The sequence below is a fragment of the Molossus molossus genome, unplaced genomic scaffold, assembly GCF_014108415.1.
Source record: "Molossus molossus isolate mMolMol1 unplaced genomic scaffold, mMolMol1.p scaffold_m16_p_5, whole genome shotgun sequence".
NCBI lineage: Eukaryota > Metazoa > Chordata > Mammalia > Chiroptera > Molossidae > Molossus > Molossus molossus.
Window position 1 is genome coordinate 70665541 of NW_023425388.1, and position 20404 is coordinate 70685944.

Below are 20404 nucleotides of genomic sequence, written 5' to 3' on the forward strand. Positions count from 1 at the left end.
CTAAGAACTGGGTCAGTGAGATCACTGTGCTGGAAGTTACTAGAAATATGGAGGAGGGTACAGGGATGGATTGGTGAAGGAAAAACCAGGGGAAGAATACAATTATTCTTTATTATAGATCGCTATGGTCTAAATTGTGTCCCACCTAAAATTCATATGTTGAAATCCTAACCTCCAGCATGATGGTATTCACAGATGTGGCCTTTAAGGAAAATTTGGTTGAGATGAGGTCATAAGGATGAGGTAATCGTGATGGGATTAGTTTCCTTCTTAGAAGAGACCAGAGAGCTTGCTCTCTGCCCTCCTCCCTACTTCCCCACTCCCACCCTCAGCAAGAAAGAAGCCATCTGCAAGCCAGGAAGACCGTCCTCACCAAAGTCCAACCATGCTGGCACCCTGACCTTACAGTTCCAGCCTCCAGACTGAGAAGATAAATTTCTGTCCTTTAAGCCACTCAGTTTAGGATATTTTGTTATGGAAGCCTGAGCAGACTAAGACACAACACTCCCCCCACCACACACCCAGCAACTCTTATTCACCATTTGCTATCATCCCCGTAGAAAAGGGTTTAAGGTTCTTACCTTTCCAACCCATAGGTCAGCATGGGAAGGAAACAATCTCCCCAGGGAGGGGAAGGACAAAGCAGGAAATGATGAGGCTGATCATTCCATATATATTTTAATAACTCCTTGGTCCAGCAAGCTTCTGCTCTGACTTGATATTCCCCCTGTGGATGCCAGCACCAGGAATCTGGGCCTCTGCAGTAAAGGAGCTCATAATGATTATTTATATCTTAGGAGAGAGGAAAGAACAAAATTTAAACCACAGACGAGATAAATAATAGTGTTGTTAACAAAGCATATTTCCACCAAAGATAGTAGTTTTTTAAAAATATGATCAGATAATCAAAAAGGATCCTGAAAGTGGTTCCTTACTCCTAAAAAAATAAATAAAATCTGTGTTCTGGGTACTCAATGAAAAGAAACCAAAGTTTGACCTAGTGTGAGATTCACCCCATGGTGAGCTCAGAGAAGGCTTGAAGGGCTGCAGGAGAACAGCTATGTTCAAGTCAAACCTGAGTGCTAAGGAGTCCCAATTATAACTGAATCTCGTTGGAACCTCCATGACTATACAATGCTGGCTGCTAAAAATATCACCAAAATAACCTGTAATAAGACTATTCTAACTGTGGTAAGGGAGAGCACTGCCCCAACAGCCATAGTAGCATCTCATAGGGGAAAAAGAGAAGCTCAGATATTTACAGGATTTTAAAGTCCGATTTATAGCAGGTCTTTCAACAAAGAGGCTTGGTTCGAATTGAGTAAGGATCATCATGATAGTTTAGGACTGGTAGACTCAGAAAATATTTTGAAGTAAGGAGTTCTGAGGTCTTGAGGTATATACTGGGATACTCTCTATGAAAGAGTTGATAGATCTTTTAGGAAGTTCCTAGAATGAACAATAAAGTTATTTGTAACTTTTGTCTTCTAAGGTAAGAGCATCCTAGACAAGAGTAGCATAATATGCCAGCCCCATATAAATATGCCACTTTGACATAAGGATAATTTTGAGCTGAAGGCAATTGAGAGTAACAGATTTTTTTTTTAAAGGTGCCCCCCACCCCCCTTCTAGAAAAACAGAAGTTACCAGGAAAAACTCTAGACCAGCGGTTCTCAACCTGTGGGCCGCAACCCCTTTGGGGGTCAAATGACCCTTTCACAGGGGTCGCCTCAGACTGTTAGAAAACACATATTTCCAATGGTGATTCATAACAGTAGCAAAATTACAGTTATGAAGTAGCAACAAAAATAATTTTATGGTTGGGGGTCACCACAACATGAGGAACTGTATTAAAGGGTCGCAGCATTAGGAAGGTTGAGAACCACTGCTCTAGACTCTTACCAACCCAGAGATGGCATTTTACTAACTAGCCCTTATCTTCCATTAGTTCCTCCATATATTTACCTTCCCCCAATTTGCCACTCTAGAATCTCAAAGTTCTTGCCTTATCAATTCTCTAAAACTTTGTTGTTCTTTTATTAAGACACTACATAAGCCTAGCCTGTATGGCTCAGTGGATTGAGCATCACCTTATGAACTGAGAGATCCTGGTTCAATTCTCAGCCAGGACACGTGCCTGGATTTCAGGCTCAGTCCTCAGTAGGAGACATGCAGGAGGCAGTAGATCAATGTATCTCTTTCACATCAATGTTTCTATCTCTCTATCTCCCTTCCTCTCTTTCTTTTTTATTTTTTTATTATTTTATTTTATTTGGGAAATCACAGGGGTCAGCACATTCGGAGTGCAATGGATAAGCCTCGCCCTAGGAAAACCACCTTCGTAATCATGGTATTTCCCCTGCCAGGTAAGTATTCCCTTCCCCTCATTCTAAAAAATCAATAAAAAACATTAAAAAAAAAAAAAAAAAAAAGAATGCTACATAATCCCAAATTCTAACCACCCCTTTGAGTTAGTCATCTCTGAACATTTCCATTTGCAAGTGGGATGCACATGTTTAATAATCTTCTGTTTATTTTTTTCCTGTGAATCTGGTTTTTGACCATCTAATTTATAGGGTTCCAGTTGAAGAAACTAGGAGGGCAGAGGGAAAATGTAATTTTTCCTCCCCTGACACAGGAATGACAATGTTCTACTGAAGACAACAGTGAAGAGTAAAATCAGGTCATGTAGAAATAATTTGTGTGGATGGTTTTCATTCTCTATAATACTCCTAATTGTGTTCAGTTGTGTACATGTGTGTTTCCCACCCAATAACTTGTAAATTTTTTCAGAGCAGAGATTATATCTACTCCTGAAACACTGCCCATTGTTTTTTCTTTCATATTGTTTCATCTTCAAAATCACCGTCATCTCTAGGGCATGTATATGTTCTAGAAGTTTCTATTATAATTTCCACACCTTCTGTAGGCAAAAAGCTGTTAAACAAGATGAGAAACACCAGTTGTGGGTTTTTCTAAATAAAAAACTAAAATTGTCTTATATTCTCTAAGCACGTTCAATTGAATTCATTCAGAGAGTGTGTGTTTTGAGCTAATTTTAACTTGGATTGATTGTTAAGCCTTCTCAATTGTTTGCAAAACAGTGCTAAAATAAGATAACTTGGATATATAAAAGTGTATTGTTTTTTTTTTCCATAGCAGTGCTAAGTGTTTAAGAATCACAATTGTAAAAATTCCATTTCAATGTGTCTTTATTTTTATTACACCAGTTTGTCATCAGCAAAACACTGTGAAGTTTCCTGAGGAGAGACGAATTCCTTTGCATTTGAAATGCCTCAGAAAGAAATGTTTCTAATTATCACTGGTATTATTTCAGATCCCATGTTAGTCACAGGTGCCCCATTGATGACCTTTTCTATAAACCTGATTTTATTTATATCTTGTAAAATGCTTTTCACTTTCAGAAAAAATGTTGCTCTTCCTTTTCTCGCTTTTATTGCATATTATGGATCACTTCATCAAACGTTATAAGGAAAGGAATTTGAAATGAATTATAAGTTGATGGAATGTTTCTCAGACACATCACTTGAACAACAAGAATGTTCTATGACAATAGCAATGGTTGGGACTTTTTACAGCTGGATTTGCCATACCCAGGCACCCTGGGCATTTTCTCAATTACTCCTTAGGCCTATTTCACATTCCAGATTCAAACTGAGATCCTTGGGTAACTGGGCTTCTGAGAATTCAAATTCTACTTCTATCTCACGTTATCATTCTTTTTCTTAAATAATCTATCAAAGTCTCTTCTTTTGGAGTCTTGAGCACAATTATAAGCTAAATGCAACTCTGTATTCTCCACAGTTGTCAAGTGATGAATTCCAGTGTCCCCTAAAGGCAGCAGAAAAGTGTTATATGGGGTTGCATAAGTCCAAATCAATAAAAACATACCCATCTCTTACATTTTATAATTTGTTTTTATATCATGATCTGCACCTTTTTTAAAAAATATGTTTTTATTGACTTTAGAGAGAGGGAGAGAGAAATAGAAACATCAATGTGAGATAGAAACATCAATATCAATCGGCTACCTCCTGCATGCCCCCAAATGTGGATCGAGCTGGAAACCCAGGCATGTGCCCTGACTGGGATTGGAACCAGTGACCTCTTGGTGTATGGGACTACGCTCAGTCACACCATCCAGGGCATGATCTGCACCTATTATTATTATTATTATTACTATTACTATTAATTTTTATTATTTTAGAGAGAGAGAGGGATAGAAACATTGGTGTGAGAGAAATACATAGATTGGCTGCCTCCTGCACACCCCCAACCGGGGATCGCTCTCACAACCCAGACATGTGCCCTGATCAGGAATCGAATCGGAACCTCTCAATCCATGGGATGATGCTCAACCCACTGAGCCACACTGGTCGGGCTGATCCACACCTTTTAAAGTGTTAGAGGGGAAAAGCTAAGAAAGGCAGCTTCAAAAGAAATAGGAGATAAGGTGAGCACTGCCTTTTATCCTGCTATTAAAATCTTGAATGGTCTAACTACAGTTAGGCAGATAAATGCCTACAGTTGTATTTCCCAAAACATGATAAATAGTAAGCAATAAATGAGCAAAGAGGGCACTTTCATTGCATACCTTCGAGAAAGCTGAATTAAACAAAGATGTCTCTACTGCAGAGCCTTTAAGTTCTGAGGAGGATATATAGTATGCAATGTTTATGTGTAAACATAAACAAAGGTCATGTGTAAAATAGAACACTTTTTCACAGAATGTTTCTTAGAACTGAGTTTAAAGAAAAACCATCAGGAAATGGAGGGCTAAAGAATTAATATCCATTAACAAATGGTTTCAGGTAGCTCTGTTCTATCCTTTATCAAAAGCATATGAAATTCATCTTCTCTTATTGAAAATTTCTGCCGTCATGGGACTAATCTAAATAAATAAAATGAGGTATATGCCTGTCCTTCATTATTTGCTGTGGCCAGAGGGGGAAAGAATATGTTTGTTAGATAACCTGGGACATGTGGCCATCCATAATGTCCCCACCTCTGGGAAGGTGGGAAAGTCAATGGGGCCTGTCCTACCCACATGGACTAAGTGAAAACTCATTGGCCACTACATTTGGCATAATAATATCTACCTTTTAGATATTATTAATGAGATCAATGTATTTAAAGCATTGTAGCACAATGCCTGCCTGGCTCTTAGGAAGTGGTAAATAAATGGTAATTTCTATAACAATAATAAAGATCAACATCATCATACTCTCTATCTATTCAGGGTATGCCATCCTTAGGCATTCTAATCTAGAGCAACTGCCTCCCAACTGATTTACCCCTAATCTTGTAAGATCATTCTTCAAACTGCATCTAAATTATCTTTCAAAAAGTCTTATGTGAGCTCTGGCCAGGTGGCTCAGTTGGTTGGAGCGTCATCCCATACACTAAAGAAATGTTGTGTGTTCAATTTCTGGTTGGGACACTTACAAGAGGCAACAAACCAGTGTTTCTCTCTCATGTGAATGTTTCTCTCTCTCTTTCCTCCACCTAAAATCAATAAACATGTCCTTGAGTTAGGATAAAAATTAAAAAAAGAAATTCTTATCAAAATATGCTATACACCCCTACCCTTCATAGAACTCTATAAAGCTCAAATACTTGCATACAGGAATATCTCTCTGCTGGCTGGTAAAAGTCTACCTTTCCAAGTTTATCTTCCACCATTTGCCTGGTTCCATGGTCTCTGCATTTCAGCCCTACAGTACCTCTTATCCTTGAGGACACTACAATTCTCATTCATCTGTTTAGTCACGTCCTCTGCACATGCTCCTGCTGTGCCCTCAAATTGAGCGTGCTCTCCTGGACTCCAGCTGCAAAGCTTTCAAGGCCACTCAGTATCTATCCCTGATGCCCCCCGTCAGCCTTCACCACTTTCTATTCTCTGCTCCCACATAATTTTTACCTCTGTGATAGCACTTCTCACACATTCTCATATAACAGTTACTTACAGGTATCTATTTCCATGCATTACTCGGGACTGTCTGTTGCAGGTAATAGAAATCTAATTTGAACTTGGTTGGGTAAAAATATGAAGATTAAATTATAAATATTTTGGGTCACTCATGTAATCCATAGAATATATAAATAACCAAACTCCAAAAAGACTGGAGATACATCCCAATTTCTGAAACAATTGCAACCACAGACAAAACACCAGAATTCTATTCTAAAGGCAAACCTGCATCATACTTCCTCTCTATGGGTGGGTTTTCTTTTCTCTGTGAGGTGTGCTGAGTTAAAATCTACATAGAGTAAAATATACCGTTTGTATACAATTCTACAAGTTGTGGCACACACATATAGTCATGAAACCACCATTACAAAACAAAATATATGATTTTATCATCCTCTAAAACTTATCCATACACTTTGTAATCAAATTTTGCCTGCGACCTCAGCCTCTGGTGACCACTGATGTGTTTTTTGTTCCCATATTTTTTTCTTTTCCAGATTGTCATAAGAAATCAATATGTAGCCTTTTGAGTCTGACTTCTTCCAGTGAGGGTAATTGTATTTGAGATTCATCAATGGTTTTGCATGTATCAATAGTTACTTGATCTTGCCTTATTATATTAAATAGGACCCCCAGCATGATGTTGAACACAAGTGGTGGATATTATTGAGTGGATATTATTGCTTTTTCCTCAGTTCTTTGGGGAAAGCATTTGATAGTTCACTATTAATTCACTATATGATGTTAGTTGTACATTTTTTGTATGTGCCTTTTATCTGGATGATGAAGTCTCCTTCTATTCCTAGTTTGCTAAGAGTGATTATTGTTGTTTTAAACCACAATGTATACTTTATAAAATGCTTTTTTGCATCTATTGTAAGTATTATGTATTTTTTTGCCCATTACTCTGCTGATATGGTGAGTTACAGTGATTTTTTTTTTTTTTTTTTTTATCCTCACCCGAGGACACCCTTCCATTTTTTTTTGTTCAGGTAGAGTGGGAGGGAGAGAGAGGAACAGAGAGAGAGAGAGAAACATCGATGTGAAAGGAACACATCGAGTGGCTGCCACCCGCACAACTGACCAGGGCCGGGGACAAACTGCAACCGAGGTACATGCCCTTAGCGGGAACCGAACCCGGGTCTCTCAGGACCACAGGCTGACGCTCTAACCGCTGAGCCAAACCGGCCAGGGCAACAGTGATTTTTGAATGTTGAACCAGCCTTGTATTTCCAGGATAAACCCCACTTAGTTGTAATGTGTTATTCTTTTGCTATATTGTTGGATTACTTTTCTAACATTTTGATGACAATTTTAGCATCTATTCATGAGAGATATTGATTTTTAGTTTTCCTTATTTGTAATATTTTTGTCCGGTTTTGGTAACAAGGTAAAATGAGTCGATCAGTGTTCCCTCTATTTATTGGAAGAGTTTGTGTACACTTGGTGTTATTTATTTTCTAAATGGTTAGTAAGAAGTACTAATTTCTTTAATAAATAAGGATTATACAGGTTAGCTAATTTTGCCTGTGCTGTTTGATATCATCATAATTATTGAATGTATAGACACAGAGTTGTTCATAATCTCTTACCCTTTTAATATCTGTAGAATCGATAGTAATGTCCCTTCTTTCATTTCTGATATTAGTCATTTTTCGCCCCCCCCCCCCCCGCTTTGCTCACTCTGCGTAAAAGTTTATCAATTATATTGATCTTTTCAAACACCAGCTTTCTGTTTCATTAATTTTTTTCTATTTTCTTTGTTTTAATTTCTTTGATTTCTACTCCTTATTTTTACCTCAACTCTGTTTGTTTTGAGGTTTAATTTGTTACTCTTTCTAGATTCTTAAGGCTTAGATTATGAATTTGAGGCCTTTCTTCTTTTCTAATACAAGCATTTATCTATTAATTGCACATATAGCACTGCCTTATAGCACTGCCTTAGATGAGTCCCACACACTTTCATGTATTACACTCATTTTTAAAAATCCTCACCCAAAGATATGTTTATTGAGTTTAGAGAGACAAGAAGGTAGGGGGATAAGGGAGAGAGAAACATAAATGTGAAAGAGATCAGTTACCTCCCATACCCACCCTGGCTGGGGATTGAACTGGCAACTTAGGTATGTGATCTGACTGGGAATCAAACCTGTAATTTTTTGGTATATGGGACGATGCTCCAACCCACTGAGCCACCCAGCCAGGGCTGCATTCTTATTTTTATTTAGTTCAAAATGTTTTTTAATTTTCTTTGTGACTTCCTCTTTTAACACATGGATTATTTAGAAGGTTGTTGTGTTTACTTCCCAAAATATGTGTGGATTATCCACATGTCTTTCTATTATGGATTCCCAGCTTAATTCCATTATAGTCAGAGAACATACTCTATATAATTTCAATCTTTTAAACTTCTTTAGGTTTGTTTTATAGCCCAGAAGATGGTCTACATTGATGAATGTTCCATATGTGTTTACAGAATATGTATATTCTTTTGTTGTTGGGTTGAATGTTCTATAAATGTCAACTAGCTCAAGTTGGTTGATAGTATTCATGTTTTCTATAACCTTCCATACCTTACCAATTTTCTGTCTTCTTGTTCTCTCAATTACTGAGTATTAAATTCTCCAGCTATAATTGTGGATTTATCTATTTGTTTCCAGTTTTACCAAATTGCTTTAAATTATGTTGTTAGGGGGAGATCCAAGATGGAGGTAGAGGAGGTGGAAGCTACACTCATCTCCTCCCAAAACCAGCCTAGAATTACAACTAAAATATAGGACAATCAACCTGAATAATCACTGACAACTAGCCAAACAGAAGTCTTATAACCAGGGATTTACAGAAGACACCACATTGAGACTGGTGGGAAGGGCAGAGATACATAAAGGGCTGGTCCTGAACTCACAGGCAGCAGCTGAGAATCCAGAGGGATATCTCTGCTGCAAAGATACCCGCTGAGGAGCGTGGGGTCTTGACCTCATGCCAGGCTCCCCAGCCCAAAGCAACAGAGCTAGAAAGAGGAGCCTACATTAACATATGGCTGTGACAATCAACAAGGATTCTAAAATTATGCTGTTAGGTACATATATATTTAGGATTGTTATGACTTCTTAAAGACTGAATTCTGTTATAACATGCATGGGTGGGTTTTGAAGTCCATCATAACTCCTTCACTCACAGAAGTCATGAGCAATGCCAGATCCTGAGTTTCACATTTTGTCCCCTATCACCACAGATTGACTATCTTCCCAGGTAAACTTAAAAATTGACTCAAATTGGCTCAGTTTCAGTTAAATACTGAACCCTGGAGAAACCAACAGTGGTGAGGTGGCAGAGTCTGCAAGAACATGGCACCTACCCTGTAAACTGAGGGATGGAATGAGAGAAATAGTTCATAGGGGAGGGAGGCTGGGAAGATAGTACCAGAGGTGTCCACCACACTCTCTTCTAAATCATGACATGGTCATATTGGTAATGTCTATCCCACAGAATCTATCAAAACATCCACCATAGAAGGTTTGGCCAAGGACTTTGATTGCTTACTTCTTCCTCTGCCAAATCCTGTTTCTCTCCCTTCCCCAACAGGTGTTATTGCTAAGGATACTTTCTTCTATACTACCTGCACCCTAATCTGCATCTAGAGTCTGCTTTCCAGGAACTCAACTTGCAACACAATCTCTTCAAGATATAATGAAAGATATAGGTATGCTTTTAAAAACGACCATGTAAACATTCAATTGCATATAAATTTAGGATATTCACCGCACTCTGATTCTCACCATGGCCCCTAAAAGAACAATCTATTTTATTTTATTAAAATGTTTTTCTTTATTGATTTTAGAGAGAGAGGAAGGGAGAGGGAGAGAGAGAGAGAAACATCGATGCGAGAGAACATTGATTGGCTGCCTCCTACATGCCCTCCACTGGGGATTTGGCCCACAGCCTGGGCATGTGCCCTGACCAGGAATTGAACCAGCAACCTCTTGGTGCATGGGTCGACCCTCAACCACTGAGCTACACCTCTGGGCTAAAAGAACCTCTTAAATCTCTCATTTTGCAGAAATTTAGGCCTAGAGGTAGTTGTAATTTGCATCAAGTCATATGATGACTCAGTGGAAAAACTAGAATTAAATCCCTGTTTCTAGTCACATAGTCCATTACATTTTCCACTGTCTTGAGAAATTTGGGGCATTTGCCTGTGTCTATATTTTTAATTACTCAAATTAATAACCTAATAATTATGGAAACTCAAATTAATAACTTAGTAATTATGGAAAACACATCATGTTTTAGTTATTGTGCTTAATGTTTGTCCTGTATTATTTCATTTAATCCTCAGAGGAGACTTTTAAAGTAGATACAATCATCCTCATTGTTCAAATGACAGAAAAGAGGCTTCTTCAGAGTAACTTTCCAGAGATAGTTTGAGAGCCAACATTTCCATCCAGTTGTTTTTCTATACAGCCAGTTCTAATAATAGCAATATTATATTATATACATACATTGGAAATGTTTTTTCATATAATAAATTTTACTGATTTTTCCACTTATTACAGATACATATAATAGGAAGTCTATACAAAATCTGAAAACCTGAACTCATGCTAAATGGTTGTTTCATTAACCTGAAAAATAACATTTACTGAGTGCTTATTATTTGTCAGGAGCTTCAATCAACAATGACCAAGAAACACAGAGTGTCTGCCTACAAGGAATTTAGAGTCTAGCAGAATTACAGACATTAAATTATTATAATTTAATTTATGCTAAGTTTTATTTTTGAATCAAATTTTGATAAACCAAAGTACATAATGTTATAAAGGCATTTAACAGGGGGACCTAACATAGAATCAGGGTGTTTAGGGAGACTTTCCTAAGGAGTGATATTTAGGCTGAGACTAAAGATGAGTATAGCAGAGTCCAGTAAAATTAGATGGGGTAATGTGTTTGGCAGGTAAAACAGGGGTAGAAGAAACAGTTCTCTATTTCAGTGGAAGAAAAGTCTTATAACAGGATTCTGCATGGCTTTGACTACCCTTGCCTCCATCTGTCCTATTTTGAGCATGTCTTACCTTATTTGTACAATGTTTTTGCTATGTTTGGTCTCTCTTCTTCAGTTCTATAATATTCTCCTTGATGAATGGAAATAAGTAGTTAGTAGTTCTCCTTTTCTTTCTGGTACAGGCAGTCATCTCTGTGGAATGACTTGAAGAAAATGCTGAAAGCAGTCTTTATCCCATTCCACTGCCTAACTCATCAATACACAGCTATGTAATACCTCCCACTCAGCCCCTTCATTCATTTAAGTAATTGCTACCCTCCATGGTCCTCATTTGGAAAGGCAAACCCTCCTCCAAGTGACTATAAATGAAGCCCCTAAATCAGGCTGAATGATCCAATTACATTTTCTACTTCCTTATGACCCAAATAAACAAGTGTCAGCAACCTGTCCCCCACTTTTGAAACACTGTTAATTCCTGGTATAGTCTCAGAAACTAGTTTTCCCCTTCTGTGACTGTGAATGCTTCATTTCTGTCTTTGGGACTTTGTAGTGTCACTCAAAGGTGCAGAACAATGTTTCAGCTATTGATAAGAGTGTCCTCCACTCATCTAGAAGAGTAGCCAGGTATTCCCACAGCCAACCAAGTGACCTTTAAATCTAAGAAGAATAATAGCTACTCTTTGAGTCACTCAACTCTATGTTCAGCCCATCCTAGGACCACTTGATGAGAAGGGCCACTTGCTTTTATTGCATAAGCCTATGGTCTAAATTTATGTGACCTGAGAAACTGATAGAAGACCAGACATTGATAAGAATAAGGAGAAAAATAATTCTACAGACATCTTAGGTAGGTCTTTTCATTTCTATAGGCCTCATTTTTTCAACTGTAAAATAAGATTTTAGGACTAGATGGCTTCAAAGATTGCTTCCAGCTAGGGTGACCAACTTATTCCAATTTGCCTGAGATGGTCCTGATTTTAAAACTGCAAGCCTCGCCCTGGCCAGTTTGGCTCAGCGGGTAGAACATTGCCCGCAGACCAGAGAGTCCCGGGTTCGGTTCCTGCTAAGGGCATGTACCTCAGTTGCAGTTTGTCCCCCGGCCCCAACCAGGGTCGTGTGAGTGGCAGCCAGTCGATGTGTCTCTCTCACATGGATGTTCCTCTCTCTTTCTTCCTCCCTCTCTCCCTCCTGCTCTATCTGAAGATAAATGCAAAAATGTCCTCCGGTGAGGATAAAAATATAAAATAAAAATAAAATTGCAAGCTTCATATCCTTGAGCCTTTCTCAGTCCCTGGGAACCTAAGATAGTTGATCACCCACCTCTTTCCTGTGGCTCATGAGGAAGTGCTAACTCATCACTCGGTACACACATATTTAAATTCACTGTTTGGTTTAAAAGGTAATAGTCTCAACTTCATAATATTTAATTTCAACAGAAGTGCAAATCTTTTTGTCTCATTTCTCACATGGGCTTTATAGTCCTTTTATATTGTTCAATGTTTGCTTAGTTTGGTAAATGAATGCTAATAGAGTCAAAGGTTGAGGGGGTTTTTGCCTTGTGAAAATTCTGGATGCACCAAACTACTTGTTTTGACTCGGAGTGTGGCATGGCAACTTTGTGTGGCATGACATCTTTCAAAAGTGCGAAGCACAGTGACGTGATGCCATCAGCGATCTTCTCAAGAGCCGCTCTCCCAGCATCACTTATCTGACAGTGCAAAGCACTTCACAAAATCTAAAACAAGGATCATAGGTATTTGTAACTGCTGCAAAACTATCAGCTGTTATTTGATATTAATATTAATGTAATTGTTTCTGTAATACTTCTAAATTCATTCCATTTCTAGTCTCTGCTTTAAAAGGAAACAATGACCTCATCCTTAGCTACTAGTCTGAAATCAGTCATAGTGACTAAAACCCTTGTTTTCTTCACAAAAAATAGAAATCAGATGACCTTTGTTCCGACCTTTGGCTTGATATTTACAAAAGCTAATTATGGGTGGGCAACTCTCCTTTATCATTCAGGGACATTTGGTTAAGGTCTACACTTTAAATTTAAAAAAAGAAAAGAAGCCATTCTGAGAGCTGTTTAGAGCCATATACAGTATGATGAAATCTAGAAAGGGATAGTTAATTTTGAATTTTCTCCATCAACATCAGTTTTCTGAAAACCAATAAAGTAGAACATAGAGGCGATGTAAATCAGTCATTAAAATCAGTGTTTCAACTAACAAAATGGAATCAGTCCTTTGGTGTTCTGGTGGTTAGAGGTCACAGAGATATACAGCTTTAGCATTAAACCTTTCTCATTTTTCCACCACCACACCCTCTGCTCCTGCATCTGCAAGAAAGGAACTGCAGGCAACTCTGTATTACTTAAACTCTAAAGGTTACTTGGCTAATAAAGAGAAGAATGCCCCTAAGATTGAGTGTAGTCATATACATTATAGTGCACATATCTTACTTATGTAGCTTTAATACAATCTTTATACTTATAAATAAAGATTTTTGAAGGGCAAAAATTAAGAGGAAAAAAAACAAACAAACATTTGTAATTAAAAAAATAATGGGGAGACACAGCATTCTTCTTTCTCCCCAGGCTGCCCCTGGCAATCCTGTTCACAGGGTAAAAGTAGAGGTCTGATTCCTTTTGTTCATTCCAGCCACCGCCCTTTAGTCAGAGCAAGGCTGCCACACCCAATCATGGGACAAAGGCAGATATAGGGGAACTCTGGGCACCGGGATAGCCTGGTCCTATTTACAGATGTGTAATACACTGGTCTCAATGACATGAAGGTGCAAATAAGTTGTTATCTCTATAAATGAACCATTAAAACGGAGGGGGGCTTAATATGTATATGTTCTAAAATGCTAACTGATTAAAGTATTCTTTTCCTAGAAAGAAAGGAATGTGGCCAAAGGGTTTTCTGATTTTCAGAAAAAGGGTGAATGCTGCCCCCTTTTGACTGTTAAGAGCTATATACAGTACAGCTTTAAACCTGAAACATAATGCAATGAATAGACTGTGTGACTCAAGATCCCATTTCTGTAATGAAAAATCTGATTAAATCTTGGAAACTGAAAAGCTAAAGGGGCTCAGAGTTTATCTAGTAAAACTCTTAATAGAATTTTTCTAGCTTCCTAGAAGACTGGTCATTTTTCATCTAGCCTCCTACATCATTTTAGTTGTACCTCTTTCGTTGACTCTTAATTCTGCCTGGAATAATCATTTCAGTTTATTGCTTTTTTTCCCCACTAGTGATAGACTTTTCTTTTTTCTTGAATTTTTTGTGGTGACACTGGTTAATAAAATTGTATATATTTCAGGTGTACAACTCTATAACTCATCATCTGCATATTGTGTTGTATGTTCACCACCCCAAGTCAAGTCTCCTTTCATTAACATTCTCCTCCCTATAACCTCTTAGTGATAGACTTGAGATCCTGAACCATGTTTTGCTTATGTAAGTGTGCAAATGTCTAGCTGAGGTCAAGATTATAGTTTACTAATGAATGCTAGCTATGAATGGTTCTCTCTGAACAAAGCTAGTGAGTCCTTCTTGGGTTTAAAGTCACAATATTCATATAAGTGGTGTCATGCTTTAATCTAGGAACTCTAAACATTTTGAGCACACATTCCCAATAAATATTATGCTTATTTATAAATTATAAGGACCTACCACTGAACTATTGTTATATACATTAAAAATACACGAATCATAAAAATGAAAAACTTAGTTACACTACAGATAGATATAACATTGAATGAAATGAACTAGACACAAAAGAGTGCATACTGTATGATTCTATTGAGATAAAACTCAAAAACATCAGTAGATTAGTGGATAAAAAAGCCGTGGTACATGTACACAATGGAATACTATGTAGCTGTAAGAAAGAAAGATCTCTTAACCTTTGAGATGACATGGAGGGACCTGGAGAGTATTATGCTAAGTGAAACAAGCCAAGCAGAGAAAGACAAATATCACATGATCTCACTTATTTGTGAAATATAATGAACTAAAACAAACTGGTGAATAATATTGACCCAGAACATAGAGGTAGAGTACCGACTGACAAATCTCAGAAGAGGGGGTGGAAAGGGAAGAGATAAACCACAGAACTTATATGCGTGTATGCATAACCAATGGACATAGACAACAAAACTGGGGCTGGGATGGAGGGGGGATGGGAAAGAGGGCATCAATGGGGGAAAAGGAGAAACATCTGTAACAAAAACAAATTAATAAAAATAATTTTTGAAAAAACAAAAACAGAACAAAACAAACAAACAAAAAAAACTAACTTATAGCATATAACATATAATCACAGGCTAGTGATTATCTTTGGGAGAATATTGATTAGAGGAAAGAACATGAGTGATTTCTAGGATGCTACTAATGATTCCTGATCATGATGCTGGCTATATACATGTATTCAGTTTATGAAAATTCAATAAGCTCTGTATTTATGAATTGTGAACTTAGCTGTACATTTGATTACATTTGGCCATTACATACAAATGGCCAAGAGACATATGAAAAAATGCTCAACATCACTAATCAGCAGAGAGATGCAAATTAAAACAACAATGAGGTATCACCTCACACCTGTCAGAATGGCCGCCATCAACAATTCATCAAACAACAAGTGTTGGTGAGGGTGTGGAGAAAAGGGGACTCTAATACACTGCTGGTGGGAATTCAGACTGGTGCAGCCACTATGGAAAACAATATGGTGTTACCTCAAAAAATTAAAAATTGAACTTCCATTTGACCCATTGATCCCACTTCTAGGAATATACCCTAAGAAGCCTGAAACACCAATCAGGAAGAATATATGTACCTCCATGTTCATAGCAGCACTATTTACAATAGCTAAGATCTGAAAACAGCCCAAGTGTCCAAGTAGACGAATGAATAAAAAAGCAGTGGTACATATACACAATGGAGTACTATGCAGTGGTAAGAAAGAAAGATGTCTTATCCTTTGAGATGACATGGAGGGACCTGGAAAGTATTATCCTAAGTGAAATAAGCCAAGCAGAAAAAGACAAATACCACATGCTCTCACTTATATATGGAATATAATGAACATAACAGTCTGAGGAATACGGTAGACCCAGAAACATGGAAGTAGGGCACAGACTGACATCCCTCAGAAGAGAGGGTGGGGGGGGGGTGGGAAGAGATAAACCACAGAACTTATATGCATGTATGCAAGACCAATGGACATGGACAACTAAGCCGGGGACGGGGCGGGGGTGGGGTGGGGAGGGGGATGCCAATGGGGTAAAAAAAGGTGAAATATCTGTAACAAAAAAATAAATTAAAAAAAATAAAATAAAATAAAAAAGGATCTTTAAACAATATATTTCTTAACCCCCCAGAGGCTGACTTGCATATTTCTTAGGGTACATGCCCCCCATTTGGGCTACCTCTGCTTTAATTAACAAAGCTAATCGAACTCTTTGAGTGACTTGTCAGACAGGAAGACACCTTTCAAAATGGAAATTCTCTAGCAGGAATGTCTGTGCATCAGTTCTTAGTTGCTATAGCAACTACAGGGCCCTTACCCTCCTTGAGAAAGAGTTTGTTCATCTTCCTGCCCCTCTCAGGTCTGCAAGTTACTATTGCCCACTTGGGAAGGTCATTTTAAGCATGAGAACCCATCTTCTGGGGTGAAGGAGAACACTTTCTTAGTGAAGAGCCCCAAGTGCACCTCCCACAGCCTCATGTTTCTCATCTGCAAAATGGGAAGTGGACTTCATGGATTTATGAGAAGGATTTACTACATTAAAGTCTAAAGAGGACAGTCTAGGCAGTGTGTGTCAGTGGTTGAGAGTCAACCCATACACCAAGAGGTCACCGGTTCTGGTCAGGGCACATGCCCATGTTGTGGGCCTGATTCCCACTTGGGGGCATGCAGGAGGTGGCCAATCAGTGTTCTCTCTCATCGAGGTTTCTATCTCTTCCTCCCTCTCATTCCCACTCTCTCTCTAAAATCAATAAAGTAAAACAAAAAAATTTTTTAAGCATAAAGAGTACAGAACTTGGCAACTTGTTGATCCTTTAATAAATTTACTAATTTAGGAAATGTCCTAAGTTATTAGGGAAAACATCCTGCTCTAGGAGTCAGAGGACCCAAAGCCTAGACCTGGTCCTCCAGCCATTACTGTGAAAACTTCAGCACATCACTAAATGTCTTTTCGTCTTAGTTACTTCAACTAAAATTACCAGATGGCCTTCAAGTCACAAAGGTAAGCATCTAGACGTGAATAAAGATTAAAAGAACAATGCAAAACTCTGCCAGCCATTGAGTAGACTCAGGAGAGGTTCAATTTATCCCTGCTGCAGAATGAGAATTTTATGACTTGCTGGACAGTTGCTTCCTTGGCTTTTCACTTTATTACTACAATTTCCTGTGATAGTATAATTTCCTGTTTTCTCCCCTGCCTTTTTTCACCTTGCTTAACCACATTGTGTTGTTAGACCACGAAGTTTTAAGGAAAGGACTCCGAGGAGACGTCAAGCCCTTTGTGATTGCCTGTTAGGTCTGCTAACAGGACGTGTCCTCTGACACACTGGAGGCAAGTTACGGTAGTGAGAGCAAACAAAAATGGTTTGGCCTGTGTTGAAAGGTACAGCAAGGAAAGCATATTTTAAAAGGAAGGATGTCATTATTGAATTTTCAGAAGCAAAGTAGAACAATGCAAACCAATTGCTATAAAAAAAAATGAACTGGAGATGATGCTATTGAAGAAAAATCTGTGGAATATTTTAAGCATAAGAAAGGCCAGTGAGAAAAACAAGAGCTTAGACCTCACGTATAAGTCTGCTTTTAGAGAATATTCAAATCCTCAAAGCAAAGAGGTAGATGGGCACAGCTCCAAAAAATACATTGATGCTCAAATGCAAATATTTAGTCATAATGCATATATGAAAAGATATTAAAAGGGGTCAGAAAAAATAGAAAGGTGCTGTTCACTCTTTAAGACTCTGGGATAACTGAACAGAATTACAGAATGAACAAATGGCTATGGAATTGTTGATTTGTAGCCTTTTATATTTATCTCATTAGTATTCTTGAAACAAGAGCTGAGTAAAACTAAGGTTAAACTATGCTAAGGACAGAGTGATGGATGAATATAATTGCAAAGAAGAAGTATGAGAGGAAAAAATTGGGAAATTGAAGTTACCTTTCAAAGACAGTAGGAGTAACAGAAAGAAGCAACTCAAGATAAGCATCCTTATAGAAAAGAATAGATAACAAAACAGGTATTTTCATCTGGGGAAGGCTGAGAGGCCAACGCAAATGCCAGAACTGTCCACAGGAAAGGTCAGAGCTATGAGGGGTGAGGCTGATTCACAGATGGAGGGTGGTTGCTTTAAGCTTACTTTTGGAAAAACCATCATTTGATTTCTACCTAGATTCAGGTGCATAAATTTCTTTAACAAATAATGACAATTTCTTCAGAGAAACTGACTTTGTTATGTAAGGCAATGTTTTTCTGGCTGATGGGGAAATCTTACCAACTCCTAAAGTTGTACACTCCATCAAAGTATGTATCTGAGACAATGAAAAGGGGTTTCCATGTGTTTTAAATGCAAAAGAAACTCTATTAGGTGAAATATCTCCTACACCAGTGCTTCTCAAATGTTATTGTAAATATGAACCCCATGGGGGTCTTGTTATAATGAAGATCCTGATTCGCTAAGTCTGGAGCCTCAGATTCTGAATTTCTAAGAAGGTCCAACATAATGCCTGTACCTGCATAATGGTCTTTGGGGCATACTTCTAGTATCAAAGAAAGCATGCACATTTTAAGAGGAGACACATTAACAATATGAGACATATACCAAATCACCATTCATTCCAGTTAGAGATTGAATATTTCATTTAATAAACAAAGATAACTAGATATAATTCCAGCCCTCCAGAAGTTCATGATTCGAACAGACATTGCATTGTTTGCAGCTGTTCACAAAACTAAATGCTATAGCAGAGATGTAAATATGGTGCTTTACAGCACAGAGATGGGGACCTGACTGACAAGGTCTGAAATAAAAAAATAAACAGTTTGCACAAAAGCACAGAGGCCAGCAACTACATGTAGTTTGGTATTGCTTAAATGCAAAATTTATTTAGATGAGGCAAGCAGATGAGATTAGACAGGTAGGTACAGATCACTACAGACTTGGTCCTTACCTGGAGGCATTTGGGCATTAATCTAATAAGTCATGTTAAGCCACCGAAGGGAACAAAGTAGCATCATTAGGTTTTTTAGTTTGAAAAGTCATTCCTGCCCGGTTGGTGTGGCTCAGTAGATTGAGTGTCACCCCATGGACTCAGAAGTCCCAGTTCGATTCCCTGTCAGGGCACTTGCCTGGGTTGCTGGCTCGATCCCCAGTAGGGGGCGTGCAGGAGGTGACTGATAGATGTTTCTCTCAAAAATATATTTTAAAAAACAAAACCTATTAAAAAAAGAAAAAGGCAGAATTGAAAAGTCATTCCTGCTACAGTATAGGTTTAAGTGTGGGTAGAGCCAGAGATGTAGAAACTATTGTAATAGTCCCAGTAGAAAATAATAGAGGCTTGAAATAAATCAATGGCAGTGGAAATAAAAAGATACAGATTCAAGAAATGTGTATTTAAGCAAGCTGCCAGAGTAAGAACCAAGATACAAGATGAAATGCTCAACAAAAAAAACCTTCAAGTAAAGAAAGGATATGCTTAGACTCCAGAAATAAGTTAGACTCCAGAAATGTAAGACAGTCATACATTTTGTGTCAATGATGCATTATCAGTTTGGAGCAAACGATGATAATGACACAACATACATACTTACATAACACATAAAGTGAACTAGAATTTTAAGGTAAATGTGCTAGAAACAAAGGTAGACTCCACAAAGATGGGACAGAAAGCAGCAGTTGTTTTTTTACAACCTAAAGCCAAACGAACCTTTGTTCAATGTTTGTAAAGGAAGTGAGAACCTACTTAATGGAGAAACTACTTGGAGAAATCGTGAGAGCCTGAATTACCCATCAAACAAACATTTTGGAGATGGACTTAGGAAAAACTATAAACATATAACAGATGCTGCCCAAGCTCTATTGATCTGAAAAGATGTTTTTCTAAATTAATGTGTATAGGTCATGACAGTAACCAAAATGTGCTTCCTGACTCGGGCCCTAATAACATCATCCATGGAAGAGCCTTCCCCAATTCTCTTCCAGAGGGGGTCAGCAATCATTCCTGAACAACTGACACTGGTAAACTCGCCTTGAGTACGTATGGGCCAAGCAGCTCCACTCTCTGGCCTCGCTTTCTTGGCAGCTTCTTTCTCTGTTCGTGCTGCCTCCCTTGGCTTCAGGCTGCACTGCAGCTACACTCATTTCCCCAATGGC

The 20404-nt window shown here is 38.1% G+C and overlaps 1 long non-coding RNA gene and 1 pseudogene across 1 annotated transcript in view; both read right to left on the reverse strand.

Annotated features, from left to right (window-relative positions):
• Positions 1–593: 593 nt before the first annotated feature.
• LOC118617892 overlaps positions 594–20404 on the reverse strand; it is a 28595-nt gene continuing 8784 nt past the window's right edge. Inside the window, exons 3-4 of the long non-coding RNA XR_004956865.1 lie at positions 11065–11124; positions 594–758 (exon numbers count right to left, since the gene is read on the reverse strand). This is a non-coding gene — a long non-coding RNA (uncharacterized LOC118617892). The remainder of the gene's footprint in view (positions 759–11064; positions 11125–20404) is intronic.
• On the reverse strand, positions 2250–2374 carry LOC118618039 (annotated as a pseudogene).